The sequence below is a fragment of the Acomys russatus genome, chromosome 20, assembly GCF_903995435.1.
Source record: "Acomys russatus chromosome 20, mAcoRus1.1, whole genome shotgun sequence".
NCBI lineage: Eukaryota > Metazoa > Chordata > Mammalia > Rodentia > Muridae > Acomys > Acomys russatus.
Window position 1 is genome coordinate 8,657,559 of NC_067156.1, and position 14,903 is coordinate 8,672,461.

Here is a 14,903-nt window from a genome sequence, read left to right on the forward strand (position 1 = left end):
TATCTGGAGTCACTGTCTCTCTGGGCAGCAACACCTGAGGGCTTTTTGTCTCTAGTCTCTCTACATATAAATGGATGGTTGAGTCTCTTGGGGAGGATATGGGGGCCACAGTCCATTTGATACTTTGCTCTCTTATGATCTGGGTCACGGGCTGTTTCAGTAGCAATGCCTGGTTGCTGTCCCTGTTCCATTTTCTTATAATTATTTTGCATGGAACTGCATGGATGGCAAGAGACACTTCCTCTCTTTACTCTGTTCTGTTGATCACAGGCTGCCTGGGCACCAACACCCGATTGATGCTTGTCTCTCATTCCCCCAGTACAAGAATGGATGACTGTGCCCCTGGGGGCTGGTGGTATCACAGCTCATTTTCTCTCTTGTCTGTTACTCTTTGAGTCATAGAGATCCTCAGAAAACTGGGACCAGCCACCCAGCTTGGATGCCAGTGCTTCCACATTACACCATTGTATCTTTGGTGGGAACTCCACATTAAGGTGCAGCCAGCTCCCCAGGGCCTGTATCACAATATTCATGAGGTATTGTAATTCAGGTGTCATAGTACAGAAAAGCTTTTTTCTTGTTACTGCCTCCTGTGTCTGCACAGTAGACAATAGAGGGCTTTCAGTTTTCAGAGAATCCCTTGCTCCTTGTATTTTGTGCTGAGGCTTAGATACTGTAGCATACTCATTGTGATGTCCTCAGACAGATTTCTGGCAGGGCCTGTCCCTTTTCTAGCACATCAAGGGAGGACTGACTCTCAGTTGAGGCTACATTCTTGATCTGAATGGACATATTGAGGCCACAGGCTTGGAAGAACTGCATTCCCCCAAGTCTTTCTCTCTGGCATTTGGTTCTGGGTCTCATAATTTCTCTCCTCTCTTCATCTGGATTAAATACCTTGGGAGTCTTTTCTATGGTCTTGTCCTTGGGGACTCCAAGTTCCCAAGTCATTTTGCTGTGTTCTCTCCCTATGAAACACATCACCAAGGCTCTGGAATGTCTTGGGCTTTTTGGATCATTTCTGGGATCTGGGAAGTGAGTCCTGTAAAGGCAAGCTGACTGTGGCAGGGTGCACAGGAATTTTACATTCTGGAAGGTGCCCAATAGGGCATGACTGTGGCTGCTCATTTGCTTTGCAATCACCCTTAGTAAGCAGCTGTGGTTTTAGAGCTGGGCCTCTTGAGGGATATAGACTAGGTGTTTGGAAACAGCCTGGGCTTCTGTTGGCGTCTATATACTCAAATTCTCTGAGATAGATATAGACGGCATGGCCATTGGGAATCTCCCTGGACGCCAGCCTCACTTTCCACATAGGATGTGTCTTTTCTTCTACCTCTGATGTGCTAATTATTTGGTCACTGAAGCTTTGTCCTTCTTTTGATGGCCAACCACAGTCCCTCTTCAGCAAGGATGCCCTGAGGTCACATTCCCAAACCACTTCCATGGTGCATGCTTGGCCATTCTTGGACTGGTAGTGGGTTGCAGGCTGCCTCTTCCAGTCCCTCACATAGTCCTGCTGTGCTGGGATGTTGCCTGGAAGCAGAAGGCATGGGTCTTAGCACTCAGGTGTCTCTGCCATACAGATGGATGGGCTTTTGTGGGCCCATGGATGGCAGCAGGGGGAGAAGCTCCATGAATCTTTAGAAGCTCTGACTGTGCATATGCAGATGGAGGGTTCTGCAGCCTGACTCCTGATACTGTTTCTACCCTTTTCCCTCCTGGCAGTCTTGGAAAAGTATTCAGCCTTGGAAGCATAGGTGGGTGAGGAAGGAACCACAGGCTGGGGAAGGGGTGAGGCTGGATGTGCTGGTGGGGTGAGATCCCATTAATTAAGCATCAGTATATATGGTTTCCATCTGCATTTCACAGGAAGCTGCTTGATGGTTGATTCCAGCTTCATTTGAGTCTTTGGGTCAAGGAAAAAAAAAAAGGATTTGAGTGATGTTCACATAGGACAGCTGATCTGTCCTCATTGCAGGGTTTCTGAGTTCCAGGTCTTGTGCAGGGGTCTTGCTTGAAGTGGAAGGCATGTCTTTGGCTCCAACACCAAGGTCTTTTTGAATGGAGTCATCTATGCCACATTTTGCTGGGCCCTTCTTTAAGGGCACTGCAGAGGACACAGACCACATTAACTGGCTCAACTTGCAGCTTTGGAGTCAAGGATGGAAGATTGAATAGGCTGGGAGAGGTCAGGACAGTTCTTGGTCTGGTGAAGACAGTGTGCTAGGAAGTGATTTTGAAGCTTCTCTATTTCATTGACTGGGAGGAATCCGATGGATGTTCTTTGTTCTGCTATCTTATTCACCATGTCTTCATTCCCTGTCTCCTCCTGGTGCTGGAGGGCCTGACACTACTCAGGAAGGATGGAGGCTGACCTGGTAGGTTCAGTGGGCAGGGGTCTCTGGGCAAGTTATCAGTGGGCTGGATGATGGGTGCTTGCCAGCCTTGGATATTAGAATCTATAGTTTCTGTCCAATTCAGTCCTCCTGGGAGTGCTTGTTTTCAAGCAGGACGGATGCCCATATCCTTGTCTCAGTAGTAGGACATGCTATTCCACAGTTCCTACTTGTGGATGAAGAAGGTATTTGGTTTGGTGTAGATCTTGGGAGTTTTTGCAGTTGCTGGACCTCTGTTACATCTACCAAACGTGATGACACAGGTTGGGGGGAGAAGGGTTGGTGCTTAAGCAGTGGAGATCTTTGAGCAAGAGCAAGAGCCAAGGGAGGGTCATGTGTATCAATGAACCTCACAGTCTTAGGTCCTGCAGAAGAAAGTGTCCTGGAAAGCCAGTCAGTAGCCACAACTACCTGAGAGAGCACAGAAGACTTGCTCCAGAAAAGTGGGCTAAATTTCTGCTGTACAACATCCTCTAAGACTCTAAAGTAAGACAACAGATAGGAGAGGAAGCTGATCCAGTTTCTCATTAAAGTTCCAAAAGAGATGTAGCGTGGAGTCCAGTAAAGGATGCTTGGAGATTTACTCAGGTCATGATGCATTCTAGGTATCCTCCAATCTCTCTCTGCCATGTCTACAACTTTTTACAGTAGCAGTTCTCTTTCCTGTGTTACTCCACCCCCTCTTCACCACCTTGGGGTGTTCCTTTGGCTCCCAGGTAGTGGTGACACTGGGTACTTCTTCAGGAATGGGATTAGAAGAAGAGCCCCACTATGCACATAATGCCAATGGTCATGTCTACTGCTATAAACATGGAACTGACACTCATCTATGAGTCACTAATGCTTTTCAAGGGAAAGAGGAAATCCTTAATCTTCTGAATCACAGTGCAGCTCTCAGGCCAATGAGAACTGGGAATGTGGTGTGAGACTTGTCAGGAGGACTCAGGACACATCACAGAGCTGTGTCCTCCTCATAACAAAGGGTTCCCAGTAGAAGGCAGTGTGCCACAGCCCCTCCCCAGACTCGAGTACAACAGACCCTCCTACCTCTTGGATTTCCCTGCCTTCCCCTTCCTAATGCAGAGATAGAGCTCCATCCATGTTTTGTTTCTTCTTCCTGAGGCCCAGACTGTCTCTGCCTTCTAAAAGATGTCTGTTTGAGTCCATGAGCTTCACACTTTTTGACAAAATGGTCTTCTCTATGAAAACTGAGTTGTTTCTGAGGGACTGTGGCTTGAGCTCAGAGTAACTTCTGTCTGCAGATACAGGTCTTTTCATTATAAGATTACAATATGTCTCATCTCAGACATGAAACTTTTATTTGTCTCACACTTACTTAGCTTGCCAGTTTTCAATAAAATCTAAAAATATATAATTTTGTTGTCTTTAGCTATAGAATGCTAAAGAAAGATTGAATCCAGTACTTTATTCTAATAAAGTACTTTGACAATTATAAATTAAATTTGACTGCTTTGTATTTTGCTTCTTTTCTTTACATGTTCACTTTTAATTAGCAAACATTAATAGAATTCCTTTAAGCATTTACAGTAAATTGTCTTGTTATTGTGAATACCTCTGTTTTTTCTTTTTAATTATAGTTTATTCAGATTATATCCCTATTGTTATCCCCTCACTTGTATCGTCCTGTTCCCATCTGCTTTCTCCTTATTGCCCTTGCTTAGACCTCTGACAGAAGGGGATCTGATTCCTTACCATATGACTACAGCATATCAGGTCTCATCCAGATAGCTTGCTTCCCCTTCCTCTGTGTGTTGCCAGGCCTCCACACCAAGAGGAAGTGATCAAATTGGAGACACCACAGTTCATTTCAGAGGCAGTCCCTGATCTCCCCACAGCCACAGAGATTTAACTGTCCATTAGCTTGATCTGAACAGTGGGTCTACATTCACTGCTAGCATTATCCTAGGTTGGTGAGGGTCTAACTTGGTTCAGATCCTCCAGCCTTGATGGTCTTCTTGTGGGGCTCCTGAACCCTCTGGGTCATTCACCCACCTCATTCTTCCATATCATTCTCACCTAGAGTCCAGCAGGTAGTCCCAGAGCTGTCCTGATCCCCCACTGAGTGGCGTCTCCCAGAGGACATCTATGCTGGACTACTATCCACCTATAAGTGAGTATATACCATGTGTGTCTTTCTGGGTTTGGATTACCTCACTCAGGATGATTATTTCTAGTTCTATCCATTTGCCTGCATGTTTCAAGATTTCTTTGTTTTTAATAGCTGAGTAGTATTCAATTGTGTAAATGTATCACAATTTATTCATCCATTCTTTGGTTGATGGATCTCTAGGTCATTTCCAGATTCCGGCTATTATAAATAAGTCTGCTATGGTCATAGTTGAGCAATTGTCTTTGTTCTATGGTGAAGCACCATTTGGGTATGTGTCTAGGAGTGGTATAGCTTGGTCTTGATGTAGCACTATTCCCAATTTCCTGAGAAAGTGACAGATTTATTTCCAAAGTGTTTGTACAAGTTTGCACCCCCATCAGCAATGGAGGTGTGCTCCTCTTCCTTCATATCCTCACCAGCATATGCCTAGGTATAATTTTGATGTTAAGTTTTAAACATAATTATCACGTTGATTGAACAATTATGTCTCAGATACCTTGCTATGTGTAAGGTAGGTGTCCTGCTTGAAAACAAAACTGTGAAGAAAATTACTCTATGATGATATAGCTGGATCAGACTCGACAAGGTTGGTTCCTCACAGCAAGATGCACAATGACATCCTGCATCATTTATGTTCCAGTACAAGTGCTTTTATTATAGTTCCTCATCAGAACAGGACAGCTCCCAGAAAAGCTTTGAAAAAAGTTTCCAATCCCAATTTTTCCAGAATCTCAAAATGTCCTACATAGGACTCTAATTAAGCCTGGAATTTCTCAACATTTAGAAAATGGACCACAAATGTTATTCCTAGCTGGTTTAACCATTTTTCTCAATTTTACTAGGGCCCTTACAAAGGTATTATTCATCCCAAAACAGCTAGATGAAACCTTAAGAGAATGACACCCCATTTCCCTTAATGGTGGTTAGATAGGTTTTTGGTTGTTTTCTTGGGCGCTCAATATTTATTTTCATTGGGAGTTGGTTATGAGTTATTATTGGTCTTATTTAGAGAGAAAACCAGGTTGGATACTGGGATGTTTCTCTTTCCATTAATCTTTTATTATTAGGTTTGGAGATAGAAATATATAGGGGATATAGAGGATATTGAAATATATAGGGATTATAGGACAAAAATAGATTAGTGAATCTACTCCTCAACTTAAAGCCTTAATTGTTATTCAGAAGGTTATTTTTAATTCACCAGTATAGAATTTTGTATATAGAAGCAACATAAGTTTAATTTTAAATTCATTGATATAGATTATTCTTCATACACATTATTTATGTTTCTACTCTATTATGTGGTATTGTACCCATACAACTCAATTACAATCAAGGTTTAATTCTAATACTTTGAAATTGATGTTGCAGGCTGTTCAGTATAAGTAAGTTATAAAAGTTAATTGTTAGATGATCAAATCATGGTGTGTGTGTGTGTGTGTGTGTGTGTGTGTGTGTGTGTGTGTTTATCTCTCATTTGGGAAGTTGCTAAAATGCACTCCTAGTATACTCAGTTAATTAATTTTTTTTTCCTTCTCAAGTCTCTGATGGGGTTAAAGACCAGATAGTTAAGTTTTACAATTAAGCTTAGTTATTTAGGTGTTAAGATATTTCTAGGTCTAGATAGATGTTTTAAGTTGATAATGATGAGATATTGTAGATATGGATTTACATTCGGAATCTTAGAAGCATGGAGATTGGAAAGATGCTTTCTACAAATACCAATAGCCAAACTACTACTAATGTAACATTTATATAATTCCTGATTGCTTCATGGTTCTTTTTGCTGTAGGCAGTTTATTGTATACACACACACACACACACACATTGCATATATGATAATAATATAAATATTATGTAAAAAGATTTCTCATAAAAATTCTGCAGCCTTTATGACTAATCACCTCCTAATGATTTGAGTTCCATATATTCTCACACTGGGAACTTGAATTCAACTTGTGAGTTTGGAAAAACAAAATAGTCACAGCATTCCAACTATGTATTTTTTAAATAAAGAAGTATTACCATGGGTATAAAGACGTTTCAGAACATAATATTAATAAATTAAAGACTTGTATTACATTAACTAGAAAAATGAAAAAAAAAAAAGATAAAAGAATGAAAGAAAAAATAGGTGAGCTCCCATCCCTAGCCAAGGAGTTATTTCAAATTGACAACTGCTTTCAAAGGAAAAGTTAATTTTCACCAATGGAGCTCCAATGGATATATAAAGCCACTCTTTATAAAATTTATCATAATTCATTCCTATTAAATCTGAAGCATTATCTCCTTGATTGTATTTTCCTGTTCCCACTGTCCCTCCTTCTTCCTCCCTATTCCCCTCAGCTAGACCCCTGACATGGGATCTTCTCTTCCTGGTCAACACAAAATTAACTTACTGATATTTTTGTAGATTTTTTTTTTGTCTCATAGTACATTGCTTACACTTTTTTTTTTTTTGCTAGTATTTTGCTATTATATTATGGTTTTCTAGTTTCCCCCCCCCCTCAGGCACGCATGCATGTGCATTCACATGTTTCTATGTTTCTTATGCCTTTTCTTTGTTTGATTTGGTTTGTGGTTTTTTGTTTGTTTGTTTGTTTTTTAGTTCTGGTTTATAAGTTTCATTTGCTTGTTTATCAGACTTTTTAGTTCAAATCTAGCCTGGCCTGCTGAGCAAGTTCCAGAACAGGAAGGGATATGTATAGACACTCTGTGCAGAAAACATTAAACCTACACAAACAAATATACATACAAAAAGCAAGTGGAAAGATACAACAGACACACACAGAGGAAAAGAAAAACTGAAGAAGGGCATAAAAACTAGAAAAACATTGTTTGCATGGATTGATAGAATTAATATTGCAAAAATGATAATCTTAGGGAAAAGGAATTTACAGACCTATAGCAATCCAAATAAAAAACATGCACAATACTGCATAAGAACAAGAAAATTTTCCTAAAGCCAGATCTAACCACAAAAATAGCAGATAGTAAATATAAATCTAAATAAATAATACTGATTTCAAGATATATGGTAAAGTCATTAAAAGAGAAATAATGTGGTGCTGACAAGAATACAAACATGAAGAACAATATAATAAATTAAAAGTTTCCACATACACACATGCAACACCTATCATATGTTATTTGTCAGACAATCAAAAATATACATTCATGTCAATTCAGAAGATAAAACAACTGTATGACTTTTCAATGGGAGAGGATTTCATGGAATCACAATTATCATTGGAATAAAAAATTTGACTTTGGGGTGGGAGTCAAAATGTTTCATGCTGACTTTGGGGATTAAAATTTGTATACACATTCTACTAAGACAAAAACTCTAGTTATATTTACCATAAAGTCAGAATATATTGTTTTAGGAGGTCCATATTCATAGTAAAAAAAATCCAAGTAAAATTGTAATTTTAATAATAATCATTACAAAAAAAATCAGGTCTGACAAATTCTCGTATTCTGCACCACTGAAAAATGAATGCCTTCCATTGCATACTTCCAGTACAATATGTCAATCCATTAATTGTGTAGAAGCTGGTTCCATAGGAAACCATCATAGTGGTGGTGTACGTTCACAAGCCAAATTCAACAGCAGTTGTATATGTTCATCAAAAACAGTGGGTTTTCTCAAACACACTGATTTGTAATGACCGAAATGAGAAATGCATAACTACTAATGGGGCCTGAGTATCTGTAAGTGGAAGCTGGCAGATGGTGTGGACATATCACACTGGCAGAGGAAACAGCAGAACAGACAGCCATGCTTACTACGATGACAGATTGACTGAATAAAAGAAGCTTGGATGCACTTGTAGGGTTTTATCTAGTGCCTTAATTGGAGACATGAAAATTCATAGTAATGTCCACATTATGTAGAAATGGTAAGTCAAAATCATTTTATTCTAAGCTTCACGCTTCTAGTAAAATCCTTGGAAAGTGTCATGATATACATACAGTCTAATTATTATTGAACTAGTTTTCTTTTGCTTTAACTCTAATGATTTTAGAAAATGCCTTTTGAAACAAAAAGAAGTAACCTCAAAAATACGACTCATGCTTCTTTATATGATGTATTTCTTTGTATAATAAGATGATGTCCTAGGTTACTTTCAAGAAAATGTTACGACTAATAAAATACAACTGAAGTTTTACTCATTATCAATGTACTTCCAGGAGTTGCTTGTATCACCCAAGGTAGGGTATCTTTCTACATACAATGTAGTAAACTGTCAATATAATAGAAGGTGAATCCAAACAGAGGTGAAGAACCCACGTTCCTCAGTAAAGAAAGCATCATGCTACCTGAATTTAAATGATCAATGATATACTAAGTATGCCAACGACAAGAGGACCTATGTCTCCCAAATCAGATGAATAGGATGACCTGAGGACATAATATAAAGAAGCAGGAGCTTTGATGACAGAGTGCTCGCCTCGCTTGCACTCAGGCCTGGGTTAGCCCCTCAGCACCGAATAAAATTCGGCTCAATGATATACTTGCAATCCTAGTACATAGGAAATGGAGGCAGGAGGATCAGAAATTCAAGGTCACCTTCGGCTACATAGAACACCAAGCTTCCTGCCCTACTACAGCAGGAGAACTCTACCATTCGGCAGAAATAAACTACAGAAAACCTGCGCATCACTGAACTTGCAGAGAGCACGGACTCCCTGGAGAGCTGACTCGGTGGCTGCAGCGCCAGAAGCAGCAGCCGCGGCTGAGTCAGGAAGCTAGGAACACCGGCAGGGTTCTGCCAGCAGAGGTGATTGGCATGGTGTCCAGAATATCTGGACAATACTAGGTCCAGGAGAAATGGAGAGTATGAATCTGTGCCCACCAGTACACAGAGAGACCCAGAGCCCACACAGGGAACCTGGCAGCTGTGGATACCACCTCCAGCTGCAGCACTAAAGTTGCCCACTCAGCTTGTCTGTTCAAAGAACTTGGAGAAAGGGTGCACACTTCCCAGAGGCTGGACAGGCTCCCATCATTAATAACTAGGAGCTTTGTATCTGAGACTGAACTGTGGGTGGTGTAACCCCAGGCTGGAGCTACTGGCCCAGGAAAATGGGTGGTTCTGACCCCAAACCGACGTGCTAGTCCTGAGAAAGCCCCAGAGGCCGGTGTTCAGGTGAGTGTGAGTGCAAAACCAAAACCCAGAGCCAAGGGTGTTGCCCTCACCTTGGATCCCTGCGTTCCTCTCAGACCATTTGTGGGACAGCTGGCCCATGGGGAATGGAGAGCATGGACCTGGGCCTAACAGTCTACGGAGAAATCTAGGGCCCACACAGCAGACCAGGCGGCTGTTGACACACCCTCTAGTTGCAGTGCCAGAGCTCCACACTCAGGTTGTCTAAAATAAGCACATGGAGGAAGGGTGCACACTTTACAGCAGCTATTCAGGTTCCCACCAGTGAGTATCTGAGACTGAACGTGGGCAGTGTAACTCCAGGCTGGAGGTGCTAGCCCAGGAAAAAGAGAGGAAAGTGGGTGGTTCTGACCTGACCTGGGACCCACCCACAAGTTCTGAGAAAGCCTCAGGGGCCAGAGACTGCAGGAGTGTGAGTAGGAAACAAAAATCTAGAGCCAAGGATATTTGCATCAACACCTCCCAACCCCCCCAACCCCCATCCACATCTTCCTCTCTGACCATCTATGGGTCTGCTGGGCCCAGGGGAAATGGAGAGCATTGATCCGGCCTGCCAGCCCAGACAAGGGCCCGGGCAGCTGCGAACACACCTTCAACCACAGCTTTAAAGCTTCCCTCTGCTGAGAGTGCTTGCCTGTGTGTGTGTGTCACAACTGCCTACCTGCTGTCTCCCTCTCTGGCCAATTTGTGGGCTCATTGGGCCAGGGGAAATAGAGAGAATGGATCAGGGTCACAACGTCCAAGACAGGAAGATGTCTAGAGGTCAGTGCAAAAACCATAAACAACAAAAACTTTAAAAAAAGAAAAGAAAAGAAATCTCCAGATCTCAATTAAATCAACCCTGAAAACTCAAACACAATTGAAACACAAGAAAATGGCCTCTAATCCATAGTAATGAAGATAACAATGGAGGAAACGAATGAGATTCAAAAACAAATGCAGAAAGATGCAGCCAAACAGATTAAAGACGTTAAAGAGACTTACAGAGAGGCACTGGAAAAAATCCAGGAAAAGACAAACAATCAGATGAAGGAAATCCATAAAATAGTTCAAGATATGAAGATGAAAATGGAAACAATGATAAAAACACAGACAGAAGAAAGCCAGGAACAAGAGAACCCAGAGAAGAAGGCAAGTAATGCAGACCTAAGCTTCTCCAACAGAATTCAAGAGATGGAGGAATGAATCTCAGCAGTAGAAGATACTATGGTACAACTTGAAACAGATATTAAAGAAAATACTATATCTGAAAAATTCCTGATGAAAAAAACACCATGAAAAGATAAAATCTGAGGATAATAGGAATTGAGGAAAGAGAAGATGCCCAGCTCCAAAGACCAGAAATTATCTTCAACAAAATCATAGAAGAAAATTTCCCCAATTTAAGGAAGAAGGTATATATATACATACAAGAGGCCTACCAAACACCAAATAAAATTGACCTGAAAAGAAAATCCTTCCACCACATAATAATCAAAACACAAAGTATACAGAATAAAGAAAAATATTAAGAACAGGAAGGGAAAAGAGCCAAATACCAATTAATGGCAAACCTATCAGAATCACATCTGACTTCTCAGCAGAGACCATCAAAGCCAGAAATGCCTGGACAGAGGTCCTGCAAGCCCTAGGGGACCACAGATGCCAGGTAATACGACTCTATCCAGTGAAACTTTCAATAACCATTGATGGAGAAAACCAGATATTCCATGATAAAAACAAATTTAAACAGAACCTAACCTCTAATCTAGCCTTACAGAAGTTAATAGAAGGAAAACTCCAACTCAAAGTGATGAACTACAACCAAAACTACATGGTAAATAGATAAATACACCATCGCAAAAACATAACCAAACAAGCACTCTACTGCAACCAATAACAAAATCAAGGGACTTAACAGTCACTAGTAACTAATGTCTTTCAACATAAATGGTCTCAATTCTCCAATAAAAAGATATAGACTAACCGAATGGATGCATAAACAAGATTCAACAAAACACATCTCAGCCACACTGATAGACATTACCTCAGGGTAAAAGGCTGGGAAAAAGTATTCCAAGCAAATGGACACAAGAAGCCAGCTGGTGTATCCATTTTAATATCTAATAAAATAGACTTTACAACAGTACTAAACAAGAGAGATGGGAAGGACACTTTATAATCTTCAAAGGTTAAGTCAAGGAAGATGACATTGTAATTCTGAACAGCTATGCTCTTAGTACAAGGGCACACACATTTGTAAAAGACCAATTAACAAAGCTTAAACCACACATCGATCCACACACAATAGAGGTGGGAGATTTCAACACACCACTCTCACTTAAGGATAGGTCATTAACAAAAATTAATCTGAGAAATAACATCATTAACCAACATCATGACTCAAATGGATCTAACAGATATCAATAGAACTTTCCACCCAAACACAAAGGATTATACCTTCTTCTGAGCACCCCATGGAACCTTCTCCAAAAGTGATCACATAGTAGGTCACAAACAAGCCTCAACAAATTTAAGAAGGTTAAAATAAACCATGTATCCTATCAGATTATCATGGTCTAATGCTGGACTTCAACAACAACAGAAATAATAAAAAGCCTATTCACACTGGAAACTAAACACCTCTCTACTTAGTGACACCTGGTTCAGGGAAGAAAGAAAGAAAGAAGTTTAAGAGTTCCTGAAATTCAATGAAAATGAAGGAACAACATACCCAAATTTGTGAGACACACTGAAGGCAAAGCTGAGAAGAAAATTCCTACCTCTAAGTGCCTTTATAAATAAATTGGAAACATCCCACATAAGCAGCTTAATGACACAGCTGGAAACCTTAGAAAAATAGAAGAAGAAACACTCAAGAGCAGTAGACATTTGGATACAATCAAGCTCAGGGCTTAAATCAATAAATTAGAAACAAAAATAACAATTAAAAGAATCAACAAAAACCAGGAGCAGGTTCTTTGAGAATATCAACAAGAGAGACACACTGTTAGGCAAACTAACTAAAAGACAGAGAGACACTATCGAGATCAAGAAAATCAGAAATGAAAAGGGAGACATAACAACAGACACTGAAGAAATACAAAGAATCATAATATCGTACTTTAAAGGCATATATGCCACAGTATTTGAAAATCTAAGGGAAACAGACAATTTTCTTGATTGATTCCACTTGCCAAAATTGAATCAAGATCAGATAAACAAATTGATAGCCCTATTTCTCCTATAGAAATAGAAGCAATCATTGATAGTCTCCCAACCTGAAAAAGTCCAGGGCCAGATGATTTTAGCACAGAATCCTACCAGACCTTCAAAGAATTAATACTGATCCTCTTCAAGCTACTCCAAAAGAGAGAAATGGATAGAACATTACCAAATTCTTTCTATGAGGCCACATTCATGTTGATACCTAAACCCCACAAAGACCCAACAAAAAAGAGAATTTTAGACCAATTTCTCTTATGAACATTGATGCAAAAATACTCAATAAAATACTTGCAAAATGGACAGAAGAAAATATAAAAAATGTCATTCACCATGACCAGGTATGCTTAATTCCAGGCATGCAGGGATGGTTTAATGTATGAAAATCCATCAATGTAATCCACCATAAAACAAAATGAAGAAAAAAAACCCACAGGATCATCTCCTTATATGCAGAAAAGCATTTGACAAGGTCCAATACCCTTTCATATTTAAAGTTTTGGAGAAATCGGGAATACAAGGCACATCTAAACATGATAAAGGCTATATACAGCAAGCCAATAGCCAACATCAAATCAAATGGAGAGATACTCAAGGAGCTTCCTCTTAAATTAGCGACCAGACAGGGCTGCCCACTTTCTCCATATCTCTTCAATATAGTTCTTGAAGTTCTAGCCAGAGTAATAAGGCAACAAAAGGAGATCAAGAGGGTCCAAATGGGAAAGGAGGAAATTAAATTATCCCTATTGGCTGATAATATGATAGTGTACGTAAGTGACCCCCAAAATTCCACTAGAGAACTCCTACAGCTGAAAAACACCTTTAGCAAATTGTCTGGATACAAAATTAACACAGAATGTCTGCAGCCTTCCTATAGACGAATGACAATCATGCAGAGGAAGAACTTAGGAAAACTACAGCCTTCACAATAGCCAAGGGCACTATAAGATATCTAGAAGTTACTCTAACCAAGCAAGTGAGGGACTTGTTTGAAAAAATTTTAAATCTCTGAAGAAAGAGATTGAAGACAACATCAGAAATTGGAAGGATCTCCTTGTACGTGGATTGGGAGAATAAACGTAAAAATGGGCATCTAAACAAAAGCAATTTACAGATTCAATGTAATACTTACCAAAATACTTACACAATGTTTTAAAGACATTTAAAAATCAATTCCCAACTCCAAGTAGAAAAACAGAAAACCCAGATTAGCTAAAACAGTCCTATACAATAAAAGATCCGTGGAGGAATCTTCATACCGATCTCAAGCTGTGTAATAGAAAAATAGTAATTCAAACAGCATGGTACTGGCACAGCAATAGGCTGGTTGATCATTGGTATCGACCTGAAGACCCAAAATGAATCCACACACATATAGTCACCTGATTTTTGACAAAGAAGCCAAATCTATTCACTGGAAAAAGGATAGCATCTTCAACAAATGGTTCTGGTCTAACTGGATGTCTGTGTGTAAAAAAATGCAATTGGACCCATATTTGTCACCATGCACAAGTCCAAGTGGATCAAAGACATCAATATAAAACAGAGACACTATACTAGTTAGAAGAAAAAGTGGGGAAGAGCCCAGAATTCATTGGCACAGGAGACAATTTCCTGAACAGAACACCAACAGCCCAGGCCTTAAGGTCAGCAGTTAATAAATGGGATCTCATGAGGCTGAGAAGCTTCTGTAAAGCAGGAGACATTGTCAGTAGAAGAAAGCAACAGCCTACAGATTGGGAAAAATCTTCACCAAGCCTACATCTGACAAAGGTCCAATATCCAAAATATATAAAAGGCTCAAGAAACTATACCAGTTTTAGCAATTTCACATCACAACGAGGTGGAATCCAGTTTCATTGGTGGATATGCACATGTTTATTACAGTTGTAAGCACACATCCTCATAGTTAACTTATAATAGATAACACATTTTTGGTATGTTATCATTATATGTCACAGCACTTAGAAACGTAAATAAAATATGAATGTAATAAAATTT

General features: G+C 39.9%; 1 pseudogene; it reads right to left on the minus strand.

The window, feature by feature from the left end:
• Positions 1–365: 365 nt before the first annotated feature.
• On the minus strand, positions 366–3,223 carry LOC127204743 (uncharacterized; annotated as a pseudogene).
• Between the last annotated feature and the right edge of the window lie 11,680 nt (positions 3,224–14,903).